This window comes from Bubalus kerabau, chromosome 1, assembly GCF_029407905.1.
Source record: "Bubalus kerabau isolate K-KA32 ecotype Philippines breed swamp buffalo chromosome 1, PCC_UOA_SB_1v2, whole genome shotgun sequence".
NCBI lineage: Eukaryota > Metazoa > Chordata > Mammalia > Artiodactyla > Bovidae > Bubalus > Bubalus kerabau.
This window is the reverse complement of record NC_073624.1, coordinates 79,762,146-79,776,563: the sequence shown is the minus strand read 5'-3', so window position 1 is coordinate 79,776,563 and position 14,418 is coordinate 79,762,146. Positions and strand designations below refer to the sequence as shown.

Sequence of the window (14,418 nt, the reverse complement as noted above, 5' to 3'; positions counted from 1 at the left end):
CAGAGGGCTGTAGCAAGGAATAAATGAGATAAGACGTGGAGGCAGCAGGCTCCAGAACAGTGGTCAGGAATTGTTATCAGGTCCATAGAGGATGTGTTTGCCAAGGTAATATCCCATGAGGACAGACCTTCTTTTAAGAGCCCTAAGATCCTACCAGTAAATCAGATAAATCATAAAGCATGTACTCCAAGCCTAGCATCTGACAGCAGCCACTTTCCTGCCTCTCTCATCCTGTAAAACAATATCAGAATATTGAAGAGTGCAAGATGGAAGGGAATTTAAAGTCCTAAATTCAGTCTGTGCTTTGTATGAACAAGGGGACAGAAGCCCAGAAAGATAAGGTAATTTGCAGTGACACAACTAGCTTGTTATAAAGCTGCTCCTTGAATTTACTTATAATACTTAGACTCCTAGTCTAATATCTATTCCACGCTGACTCTGCCTCTTCTCAATTCTCACAACCTAACTGGTGCTTCCTCTGGGGCTGACTTGAGTTCCATGAAGGACCTTAGCTTAACTCCAATATGGAGCCTCTCCTGAGTAGGTCCCCAATTTCTGCTTGACAAATGCTAAGTATTTCTGATAGTAATCATGTGTCCGACTCTGTGAGACCCCACCAGGCTCCCCCGTCCCTGGGATTCTCCAGGCAAGAACACGGGAGTGGGTTGCCATTTCCTTCTCCAATGCATGAAAGTGAAAAGTGAAAGTGAAGTCGCTCAGTCATGTCTGACTCTTAGCAACCCCATGGACTGCAGCCTACCAGGCTCCTCCATCCATGGGATTTTCCAGGCAAGAGTACTGGAGTGGGGTGCCATTGCCTTCTCCATAAAAGGAAATAATATACTATTAATCAGGAAAGCATTATGCTAGCAACAGGAAAGCTATGTTATGGTCACAGTTAACTATGTTATTTTTAAACACACTGTTAATTTCAAATTTCTCTTAGGTATTTTTTCTTCCTGTAATTGATAATGCCTTATTTGTTTGTTCTTTTTATATCTTTCACGTACCACATAAAACATCTTGAGTTCACATTGATTAACTTAATATCTGTTGAATGAATAATTTGATTAGTGGGTTTGTCTTAAGTCTGACAACTCATTTTGATACCTGATTGAATTTTTCAACCCCTTACATTTTTCTGATTCTCATGTTTGCCAGGTAGTTTTGGATACCGATTTGAAAAACCTAAGTATCCGCACACTCTTAAACTCTTTACCCCTTCACATTCACACACTCAGACATTGTCTATGGTCCTTCTAGAGCCTTCTGTCTTTCTTCAGAGGACTGAGTACAGCAAGTAATTTTGGCGGGGTGTGGGGAGGTAGTGGGGCGCACCACAATGCATGGAGGATCTTACTTCCCAGACCAGGGATTGAACCTGTGCCCTCTGCAGTGTAAGCACACAGTCTTAACCACTGGACCAGCAACCAACTTTTAAATCTAAACAAAAGTAGTATCCCACAACAATGAGACTAAAAGCTGATGGTCAGGCACAAAATATTTGAAAAAATAATGAAGAGAAAGTAAAAATTAGTATTGAAAAAAAAGAAAATGTTAACGTACTCAAACATTTAATTCTCTCAAATGGCTTCTTTTTTCTTCTCTATTCTGTCTATAATAATAAAATGGTGTTTCATTAATTTTAAGACATACTTTTTAAAAAAACATTTCAACATCTCTAACATTATGATGTGTTTCCAACGTGATGGCATCTTGCATTTTATAATAAACACTTTTTCTATCAGGTTACACAAAAAATATGTCATTGTATGATAGAGGGCATTTTCAACATGATGAAATACAGCAATAACAGTATCAGTGCTATTTTGTGCTGGTCATCTTCTGAGTATTTGATACATATTAACTTCTTTAATCCTCACAAATACTTCCAGAGTGGGCTGTCTTATCCTTCCTCTTTTCAGATTAGAGAAACAAGAGCAGGTTAGAGTTAAGTAGTTGCCTATAAAGTTCCACATCTAGTCAGTAATGGATCTGGGATGTGAACCCAGACTCTTTCCCAAGGCTGCATTCTTAACCTCTCTACCTGCTACATTTTTCTGGCTTTTCTTATAGGACTTTGAATGCTCTTCTTGTTTCCATCTCCTGGATTGTCTTTTAGAATACTTACATATTTTTGTAAAATAACTATACTATCCATTTTCATTCTCACTGGTATTTAAAATTAATTAATTAATTTGTATTTTTGTGTCTGCGTGTTTTTCCAAAGGGCCATTAATAGAGTTATGATAGATGCAGTAGTTAAAAGAGCCATCTCTGGGACTGGAAACAACCTGAGTTCAAACACTGGCTTGGCCACCTACCAGCTTGCTTACCTTGGACAAATTATCTAACCTCTGTTTCCTCATTTTAAAAGATAAGTATTTAATGTTTTTAGAAATTCCGCTTTATAAGGTTATTTTGAGTATTAAATCAAATGACTTATATGTATCTAGGACATAATACATATAATGTTGGGCATAATGAATGCCCAACAAATGTTAAATGATTTTTGTAACTTTTATGAAATCAGTATATTGAAAGGTTGTTGTTGAATCATGCGAATACACCGGGATTCTTGGCCCCCAGAGGAGAAGAATTCAATCCGGGGCCAGAGACGAGGCTTGATCGCTCAGAGCTTTTGTGTAATAAAGTTTTATTAAAGTATAAAGGAGATAGAGAAAGCTTCTGACATAGGCATCAGAAGGGGGCAGAAAGAGTACCCCCTTGCTAGTCTTCAGCTGGATGTTATATAGTCACTAGCAGTCTGTTAATGAAAGAAAGGAATGTCTTATAATTCAGAATAGCACCAGTCCCCTTGCCCATAAGATGCATTTTGGGATAATCTTGGGCCATAAAATAATTAACTTGAATCTTAAAGAAGGGCAGACCACCATACAAATAGTGTCATTTACATAGATTAGGGGAACAATATCTGAGTATAACATACTGGTTTGTCAAGTAGGTTTTGGGCCCAGAGGCGGAACTGACTTGGAGACCGAGTTTGGGGTAAAGGCGTAGTACATTAGCATAGCTTAAGACAAACATTTCCATAAGAAAAAGGCATTGGTTATCTCTAGGCTCAAGAATAGCTAACTTCAGGTGAAACCAGGTGTCATTATGGCAACACAGTATTTTAAGAGAAACCTCTCTTTAAATTTGTATAGAGAAGGAAAAAAATATTGCTAGTTTGTTTCCTCCTGCCGCTTAAGAGAGATAAAAATGTCTGACACTTGCAGGCTATTTCCTCCATTTGGAGACCCCTGGCCTTCCTGCCTGTTACCCTCTCAATATGAGACTGGAGTAAAAAGGGAGGGAATGAAAAAAAAAACAAAAGGGAGGGAAAGAGGTTAAAATATGTTAGGAAGAAATACTCAGAAAAGTTAGTAATTTACTAACTTATTCATGTATTCTACAAAATACATTTGAGGTTGTATTTTGTCCAAAGCAACAAAGGGACAGTATCTTCCTTCCTATACCTGAAGATCTATAGAAGGAAGATACCAGCCAAATACATTTGTGTTGTGCACAGAGCCTGGCACTGAAAGTAAATGAATGAATGAGTGAGGGAGGGAATGAATGGATGGGAAGGAGAGGGACATCAATTCTTATTCCCCAAAAAAGTATAGAGTCATAGAGTTCTGAGTGCTCAAGGAAGGGTGAAACCACTCCCAGCTAAGATGGATGTGAAGAGATTCACTCACCATATATTTAAATGCCTTCAGTATTCTCTCTTGTGGATACAGAGAATAGAATGTCAGGGGCTTCCCAGGTGGTGCTAGTGGTAAAGAACCTTCCTGCCAATGCAGGAGACATAAGAGACAGGGGTTCAATCCCTAGGTCAGGAAGATCCCCTGGAGGAAGGTATGGCAAGCCACTCCAATATTCTTGCCTGGAGAATCCCATGGACAGAGGAGTCTGGTAGGCTATAATCTATGGGGTCACAAAGATCCAGACAACTTAGCACATAGCATGCTGCTCTCAAGAGTGATGCTCCTAGCACTTCCTTATTTATGTGTAGATATTAATGATGAAAAATATCACTAAAGAATTGGGTAGTCATTTTAGTTAGTAGAAGTGGATTCATTTTATTAATTCAGGCAAGCTGCCTCTAAATTGCTGCTATCTTGTTCTTTCTTGAATGGTTACAAAATTACCTTATTCCCATAGAGAAATGTATTACTCTATTTGAATATTTAAATTAATTTCAAATTTATGAGAGCAAAAAAATCACATGAATAGCTCGGTAAAGACAAATTAAACAGTTGTATTTATAGTTTAGACAATTGGGTATTTTCTGTTTGTGTGTATGCCATTTCTTCTGCGGAATGACTGAGCTTAAAAACACAAATCTTAATTGGTAGCCAAGAAGATTACATGCTTATGTTTTACAAGAACAAGCAACTTGTCCTCAAAGAGCCTAATTTGAATTGATGAAAGAAAAATTACTAAAAAGGCATTAATTCGATAAATATTAAAGGACTAGATGAAACAATTATCTTACCCAAATCACCTGATTATAAATAATTATTGCTACAAAGGAAATCAGTCCTGAATATTCATTGGAAGGACTGATGTTGAAGCTGAAACTCCAATACTTTGGCCACCTGATGTGAAGAACTGACTTATTTGAAAAGACCCTGATGCTGGGAAAGATTGAAGGCGGGAGGAGAAGGGGACGACAGAGGATGCGATGGTTGGATGGCATCACCGACTCAATGGACATGAGTTTGAATAAACTCCAGGGGTTGGTGATGGACAGGGGGGCCTGGCATGCTGCAGTCCATGGGGTCACAAAGACATGACTGAGCGACTGAACTGAACTTGTAAACAATACATTTATATAGATAGATTGATAATTTTTTTCCATGGAAAAAAATCAATGGAAATGTCAAAAACAGTTAAAATATGAATGTGAAATTAAAACCTCTCTTCTTTTGCTTATTTCATCCACCAGATGTCCCTCTTCTTAAACGTGGTGATGTGTTACCAGACAAATAAGTGTCAATGCTATATTAATGAAAATAACTGGTAGTTGAGTTGAATAAAATCCACAGACAATCCCAAAGGCTTATTTTGGCAACTGCAAAATGGCAAAGCCTAAGCAACTAAGTCTAAATGCTCTTTCCAGACAGAGTTTCTCTCTATACTGTCATTGCTAAGAGGCTATCTGGCCTGTTCTTAAGAATCTACTTCAATGGGGAGCCACTCCTATCCAAAGCAGTGGGTTTAACTCTGGTCAGCTCTGCCTGTTAGGAAATTCTTTCTTACTTTGATCGAAAATTTCCTTCTTATAACTACTGTTTGAATTTCTACCTTTGGAAATTTTAGGTCATAACTAATACATGTATTCCAAAAACATGTATCTAAATAATTAAGTAGCTATTAAATAATATCTGTGTATTCTTTTCTTCAGGTTAAGTATGTTATGTCCCCAAAATTCACTGATGAGTTAGTTGTTTAGAATTAGAGGCATATTTTCATATAAGCACAAAATTATGGATGGTGATCACAGTTGTGGACTAGGTCACAAAATTTTATTTAACTTATACCAAGATGAAATAGTCAGAAGTTATCTTTATTCAGTAAATATTTGTGAAATACCTAATTAAGAATTCCCAATGAGGGTTATTTAATGTTAATTATATTTGATTGAATGGACACTACACAGAGATTTATTTGAAAATTATTTTCTCAGATTCAAATCATAATTCTAAGCATCTACAACATATTCTGCCCCAGTGTTTTGATGTAGCTGTAAATAATCTGAATTGTAAATGATTATTTTAAATTATTCAAACTAAGAGTAACTAAATAACATTCAAAGTACATTTCCATTCTTAAATTATCAGACAAGTCTCTAATCTGATCATTACAATTTAATATCCATTAATCTGCATGAACACAGATGAGCATATAAATATCCAGAGGGAATAAGTACTGAGAGAAGGAAATTTGATCACAGAACCGGGTAATTATTGCAAATGGAGATTACTCAGCGCCAGTACAGCTGTCTACACACTAAATCATTATATTTTATTTTTAAGAGTTGTTTGATGGTTGCTCTAGTCAACATCTGAACTCTGTTAATTTTAAAGACATTTTTCCCCATTATATGTAATATGAGTGGGCATTTCTTGTAACTCATTTAATGACCCCATGACACATATACATTTTTAGTTCTAGGTAATAATAGTTTATGATCACACTCATTTGAAATAATTTTCTCTTCAGAATCTCAGTGAAAGGATGGAGTACTCCAAAAATCAACTGACTGCAAATTATCTTCACTGAAAATCATTATGTTTATGCAAATCAAGTAACACAAATTACATGTTCCGACTATTTCTAAACTGTTCTTGGGGAAAAAAAAATAGAACAAATACTTCTTAAAATGAAAATCCAGCCAAATTTCCCAGTTCCGCTGAGTCTTTCTAGGCTCTCGAGATGTCCATCCGGTACTTGAAGCCGCAGAGTTTGAAATTCAGAAATTCTCTGCTTCCAAGCATTATGGTTGTGGGAGGATTAGATCTTAAGCCCATTACTGACAAATCCTGTTAATTGGTGTTTCATCTCTGGGTGAGGCAGGAACAGGGAGGCAGATTCATAAGCTTATTCTAGAAAATCATAGAAAAGATAGGCCACCAGACAGTTCATCAGTGATGTTGACTCCACAGGGCAAGATGCCAAGATTAAGTGAATTGCTTTCTTTTCTTTCTCTACTTTCCATTTTTCTCTTAGCTCCCTAGGCTCTATTCATGTAGTCATTTATAGAACTACTAGGCACAAAGCCTAGGAGAAGGAAATGGCAACCCACTCCAGTATTCTTGCCTGGAGAATCCCATGGACGGAGGAGCTTGGTGGGCTACACGGGTCACAAAGAGTCGGACACAACTGAGAGACTTCACTTTCACTAGGCACAAAGCACAGCACTGGATTTCATACTTTTCTTGGGCATTTTAGCCAGTGAAGACCTAAGATTCATGGTGTGGTTGGAGTAGTCCTTAGAGGAAATAGTGAACTTTTAAGGTTAATGGAAAAATATTAGCATTATGTGTGTGGGTGTATGTGTTAAAGATATCCTCAAGGGATACAGAAAATCATGCTAAATGTCATTGCTCTAATCCCATAGACAAATCCTTTCTAAATTGTCTTGCTGTGATTCTGACTTTTCAGTCTCCTCTTTTAGATGATGTATTATAAATTATATATTCAGATTCTGTCCAGTGCAATGGACAGTGCAATCCCTATGACTCAGTTTTTTTTCTTTCTTTTTTTTCCCCTTTGACTTGTTTTTCTAACCAAGATAAGTGCTTCCAATGTTTCCACTCATTTTTATTGTGAGCTTTGTGTTTGGGGGGAAATTTCCTGTGCACACCTACAAGTTGCTTTCTCTCTGCACTTTTCTAGTCCTTCAACTCTCACTTCCCAGTGAAATCTTCCTAGAAGAAGGAAATGAGCTTCATGAGCCTTCATGATCTGTTTTCATGATTTTCAGAACTTTAATGAGAGCATGAACCAAATGCACTCATTCCAGCTGGCCCCTTACTGCTCTTTCATATACTATCCTCACTTTTATGGGGGGCCGTGCCATGCAGCACATGGGGTCTCAGTTCCCCAACCAGGGATTGAACCTGTACTCCCTGCATTGGAAGTGTGGAGTCTTAGCCACTGGAACACCAGGGAAGTCTCTAATATCCTCACTTTTACCTCTTGACCTTTGCTTTTCCAATTCCCTCCAGCTGTCTTCCCTAACTTCCCCAGTCTTCCTTCTTCACTGTCCAATTCAGATCTAACCTCCTTTTTGAAACTGTGTCTTATTCCAGTAGCCCACAAAGTCTTCTATTTTTTTCTTCTTTTTATTATGCTTGAAAAAATGTAACTCAGAGTTTTGTCCTCTATGTATTGATTGTTGTTCTTTTTTATGTTATTGTTTGGTCTTACCCTCAACTAAATTCTACTTCCCTAAAAGTGTACAACATGATTTATGCTGCTGCTGCTGCTGCTAAGTTGCTTCAGTCGTGTCCGACTCTGTGAAACCCCATAGATGGCAGCCCACCAGGCTCCCCCCGTCCCTGGGATTCTCCAGGCAAGAACACTGGAGTGGGTTGCCATTCCCTTTTCCAGTGCATTAAAGTGAAAAGTGAAAGTGAAGTCACTCAGTCGTGTCCGACTCATCGCAACCCCATGGACTGCAGCCTACCAGGCTCCTCCGTCCATGGGATTTTCTAGGCAAGAGTACTGGAGTGGGGTGCCATTGCCTTCTCTGAACATGATTTATACTTATCTGGTATTTTCCTACCATAGCTAGTAGGAAACATAGGTATATATTGTACACATAAACTGTATTTACTTTTTATTTTGTGTAAATATTTGTCTACTAGTTACTCTTTCCACAGGATTTGAATGAAAAATTTTTAAATCAACTAAAATTATCATGTAATTCAAGTCCAAATCTAGTATGAACCTTCTTATGTAATGTAATCAAAACTGATAATTGGTTAACTAATTTAATTCAATTGCAGTAGGTAATGATAAAAACGATGTACCTTTTAGTCTTATTTTATTTTATTTAGTTTCAACTATATAACCTTAGACCATTTTTTATTATGAATATACTGATTAGGGTACGATGTTATCTTATAAAAACCATGCTCAAATTTTATATCTAATTTCCAATTTTAGTGTTTTTAAAAATGGAATGAAAACCCCATTTGCAAAAATAAACTCAAAATGGATTAAACACCTACCTAAATGTAAGACTGGATACTACAATAAAACTCCTGGAGAAAAACATAGGCAGAATACTCTTTGACATAAATCACAACAATACTTTTTTGGCTCCATCTCCTAGAGTAGAGTAACTAAAAGCAAAAATAAACAAATGGGGCTGAATTAAAGTTAAAAGCTTTTGCACAGCAAAGGAAACCATAAACAAAACGAGAAGACAACCTACAGAATGAGAGAAAATATTTGCAAATAATGTGACCAACAAGGGCTTAATTTCCAAAATACAAATAGCTTATACAGCTTAATATCAGAAAAACAAATAACCCCCAAAATGGGCAGAAGACCTAAATAGCCATTTCTCCAAAAAAGACACATGGATAGCCAATAGGCACATGAAAAGATGCTCAACAACACTAATTAGAAAGATGCAAATCAAAACAACAATGAGGCACCCTTCACATTGGTCAGAATGGCCATTGTCACAAAGTCTACAAATAAGAAATGTTGGAGTGGGTGTGGAGAAAAGGAAACTCTCATACTGTTGGTGGCAATGTAAATTGGTGCAACTACTATGCAAAAGAGTATTGAGATTCAATTTTTTTAAAAAGTTACCATATGATCCAGCAACCCCACTCCTGGGCATATATCCAGAAAAGAAGAAAACTTTAATTCAGAAGGATACATGTACTTCTATGCTCATAGCAGCACTATTTACAATAGCCAAGACATGGAGCAACCTAAATGTCCATCAACAGGTGAATGGATAAAGAAGGTGTGGTACATATATTCAGTGGGATATTACTCAGCCATTGAGAAAACAGAAATAATGCCATTTGAAGCAACATGGATGGACCTAGAGATTATCATACTAAATAAAGTAAGCCAGAGAAAGACAAATACTGTATGATATCACTTACATATGTAATATTAAAAAATTATATAAATGAACTCTTTTACAAAACAGAAATAGACTCACAGATACAGACAACAAAGTTGTGGTTACTAAAGGGAAAAGAAAGCAAAAGGAAAAATTGAAAATTTGAGGTTAAGGATACACACTACTGTATTTACTATTATATATAAAATACATAAACAAGGACCTACTGTATAGTACAGGGGATTATATTTAATATCTTGCAATAGCCTATAATGGAAAACAATCTAAAAAAGATCATATCTCTCTATCTATCTAGTAACTATCTGTGACTGAATCACTTTGCTGTACACCTGAAACATAATAAATCAATTATGCTTCAAATAAAAAGGAGTGAGAACCTTAAAGATATAATGTGAGTACAGAATCCTTCTAGAATTCTATAATTTTTCCTATCATAGTACAATTGTATAACCTAAAGCTAATTCAGCAGGGATTCTTTTTAGCAACATATGTGTCTTGAATCTTTCAAAGATTTCAGCGTAGTTTTCATAGAAATAACAGCTATCTGGGTTTCAGTGCTCATTTTAACCATCCTACATAAGAGTTCCTAAATTACAGCAGTAACAAGAATAAATGCATTTGGCATATACAGGTTTGGAAACACACCCAACTGACTTTTAGTGAGCAGACAATGAGTTGGTGCAGAATCACACAGATCTGCTAGAACCGAATCCACTTATCACCAGCATCTAGCAGACCTTGAGATTTGCTCCATATATTTTACAGAGCAATTGAGGAGTTCCTTGAAGAGCACTTAATTATGGAGATAATGTTTGAGAGCTTTTGTGAACACATAATATTCACATTGCCTTTTTAGACATTCATGTTCACCTCCAGAGAGGCCTAGCACTCAATTAACGTTCAATAAACATTAGCCATTCCATGTTTCATTAGAAAGTTAAATATTTTTAAATGTGTTAAATCAATAAAAACTTTTATAGACTGTTTCAATTCAGTTCAGTTTCTCAGTCATGTCTGACTCCTTGCGACCCCTGGACTACAGCACTCCAAGCTTCGCTGTCCATCACCAACTCCCGGAGCTCGCTCAAACTCATGTCCATCAAGTCAGTGATGCCATTCAACCATCTCATCCTCTGTCGTCCCCTTTTCCTCCAGCCTTCAGGCTTTCCCAGCATCAGGGTCTTTTCCAATGAGTCAGTTCTTTGCATCAGGTGGCCAAAGTATTGGAGTTTCAGCTTCAGCATCAGTCCTTCCAATGAATATTCAGGACTGATTTCCTTTAGGATGGACTGGTTGGATCTCCTTGCAGTCTAAGGGACTCTCAAGAGTCTTCTCCAACACCACAGTTCAAAAGCGTCAATTCTTCAGTGTTCAGCTTTCCTTATGGTCCAATTCTCATACCCATACATGACTACTGGAAAAACCATAGCTTTGACTATATGGATCTTTGTCAGTAAAGGAACGTCTCTGCTTTTTAATATGCTGTCTAGGTTTGTTATAGCTTTTCTTCCAAGGAGCAAGTGTCATGGCTGCAGTCACCATTGACAATGATTTTGGAGCCCAAGAAAATAGACTGTTTAGCTTGCAATATACATTTCTGGGGTAAGATAACCATAACTGAAAAGCGTTAAGACTATAACAGTAGTGAGACTGCAGGACACGTAAAGGCCTAGTTTATTCCTTATATTCCTTAATTCAACAATAAAGACAGTATTTTTTTTAATAACTCAAACACATTAATTTTTTTGCCAGCCTCTGCCCTCAGTCAATTATACAAAGACAGAAAATTGTCATATTTTAGTACAAGTATTTCATCTTTTTTCATTAATTTTGTGAGTGATTTCTTTTACCTCCTGAAGTAAAATATGTTTTCCAAACTTAATCGAACAAATTTCTTTAAATATTTAAGTAGAGTATATATACAAAACTTTTTCTAGAATTAGTTCTAGTTCTTTAAACAAACTGAAAGAACAGTAAAATTATAAGGCAGAAGACTTAGAATATTTCAAGCAAAATAGATTAAAAAATCTGCCATCAAAGGCTAAATAATAGCCCTCCAAAAGATATCTACACCAAATCTCTGAAATCTGTGAATGCTAGCTAGTTTAGAAAAGTGGTCTTTTCAGATGTGATTAAGAATCTCAACTTGAGATAATCCTGGACTACCCTGATAGGCCTAAATCCAATGATAAGTGTCCTTGTAAGAGAAAGACAGAGGTAGGTTTGAGCCAGACAGAAGAGAAGACACAGAGAAGAGAAGGCAGTGTGACCACAGAGGCAAAGATAAGAGTGATCAGGCTACAAGTCAAGGAATGCATACAACTGCCAGTAGCTGGAGGAGGCAAAGAATAGATCATTGCACAGAACTTTTGGAGGGAGTGCAGTCAGACCAACGCCTTAATTTCAGAATGCTGAACTCCAAAACTATGTGAGAATACATTTCTGTTGTTTTAAGCTACCAAGTTTGTGGTTCCTTGTTACAATAGCTACAGGAAATTAATATTCATATAATAAATCCAGTAAGCATGTCATCTAATCCAACACTGGGAACAACTCAAGATTAAATAGATACTAAGGTCTTCATTAGATGAAGATTTCCCAAAGAATGATATTTGAGCAATTCAATGATTTTACAAATCTGGTTATGTTCATTATAATCTGTTGTGCTCCTTATAGAAAATTATAGGGAAAAGGTAAAATATATTCATATAAAAAAGCAAAATTCAGAAGTCTTACATAAAAAGTGGTAGCAGTTGTTTACAAATACAACGTATTTTCATTTCCATAGGAATTTCTTTATTGTGCTTTTAAAGAGGAAATTTGGTTCTAAGTTCCTTCAGGGCAAATATTAACATTGTATTTTGTTTTTGAAAACTTGTAAAATTAAATTTGAAGCTAGGAGACTTGAGTATTGATAAAGAAAATTGCAATGTTAATACTAATAGAGCACCAGGGGAATGTTAACAGAAAGGCTTATCCGCAGAGTATTAGTAAATTGTTTTATAAATACTATGTGCCCATGCATATACTCTCATTAATAAAATGTTAATTGGATTTTAAATTTATGGTGAAAACTAATGCTGTGAGCAATTAAATGAGTAAGTAGTAATCTGGTATCAGAAATTTTTATTAAATTGGGAGGAAAGTTGTCTTTTATTCAGCTTACATGAAACATTTGGAATGTGAATATTTTACATTTGAATATTTTAAGATATTATTGTGTTGTGTAAAAATCAGAATTATTTTACACTTTCAATCCTTACCTTATTTTCAATAGGCTTTCAACTCCATGACTAAGGTTTTCTTACTTTACCCAATCTTAAGCATCACATCATGCAATTATGTCCTAGTTTTCAGCTTTTCCTATGGACTCTGGTACTCAGAATCAGAGTCATGTTGCAAGAGTTACCTTGTAGAGATACTAATAATTTGGGGGAAATCACCCAAGTCATGGTTGAGAGAATCAGCCAAGGGATGAGGGATATTCAGTTTGTGATGCAAATGTAGATAAGTCTATGGCCAAAATGGCAACCCACTGCAGTATTCTTGCCTGGAGAATACCGTGGTCAGAGAAGCGTGGTGGGCTGCTGTCCATGGGGTCACACAGAGTCAGACATGACTGAAGTGACTTAGCATGCATGCATACATTGAAGAAGGAAATGGCAACCCACTTCAGTATTCTTGCCTGGAGAATCCCAGGGACGGAGGAGCCTGGTGGGCTACCGTCTGTAGGGTCGCACAGAGTCGGACACGACTGAAGCAACTTAGCAGCAGCAGCATACCACCCTGAACGCGCCCGGTCTCGTCTGATCTTGGAAGCTAAGCAGGGTCGGGCCTGGTTAGTATTTGGATGGGAGACCACCTGGGAATACCGGATGCTGTAGGCTTATGGAGAAGAAAATGGCAACCCACTCCAGTATTCTTGCCTGGAAAATCCCATGGACAGAGGATCCTGGTAGGCTACAGTCCATGGATAGTGTTCCACTATCTTCTGCCATTTTTGAGGTAGCTCAGAGGGTAAAACATCTGCCTGCAATGTGGGAGACCTAGGTTCGATCCCTGGGTTGGGAAGATCACCTGGAGAAGGAAATGGCAATCCACTCTGGTACTCTTGCCTGGAAAATCCCATGGACGGAGAAGTCTGGTAGGCTACAGTCCATGGGGTCTCAAAGAGACGGACACAATTGAGCAACTTCACTTTGGGCTTCCCTGGTGGCTCAGAGGTTAAAGCATCTGCCTGCAATGAGGGAGACCTGGGTTGGATCCCTGGGTTGGGATGATCCCCTGGAGAAGGAAATGGCAACCCACTCCTGGAAAATCCCATGGACAGAGGAGCCTGGTGGGCTACAGTCCATGGGGTAGCAAAGAGTCGGACATGACTGAGCGACTTCACTTTCTTTCTTCTAAGAAATATGGAAAATTATGTGATACCTCTACAGGAAATTGAATTACCTGTATCATATTTAATAAGTTTAAGATTAGATCTTCTTGTCATCCAGCATATTGAGGCACTGCATCTTAAGTGCAGTGAAGGTGAAGGGTGGCTGTAGCTGTTTATGCATTATGATATTTTGTTGGTACATTGCAGTCTGAGTCCAATTGAGCTGAGATAGAATTTCCACTGAATGGCTCTTCTGTGGCAGAGAAAAGGTTCAGTACAGGGATTTCTCTAAAACCAACCAAAGAAGGCTTAGTTACTGAGAGTACAAAAGAAGTTGATTGTAAGGGTCTCTTATCTCTGAGGTAAAGCCAATTGTCAAAATTCGAGATAAGAAGATAATCTGACCATT

At 37.3% G+C, this 14,418-nt stretch overlaps 1 protein-coding gene and 1 pseudogene across 1 annotated transcript in view; both read left to right on the top strand.

The window, feature by feature from the left end:
• PTPRR (protein tyrosine phosphatase receptor type R) overlaps positions 1 to 14,418 on the top strand; it is a 277,193-nt gene that overhangs the window by 60,320 nt on the left and 202,455 nt on the right. The gene's annotated exons all lie outside the window — the stretch shown is intronic.
• Positions 13,398 to 13,515, top strand: LOC129642402 (uncharacterized; annotated as a pseudogene).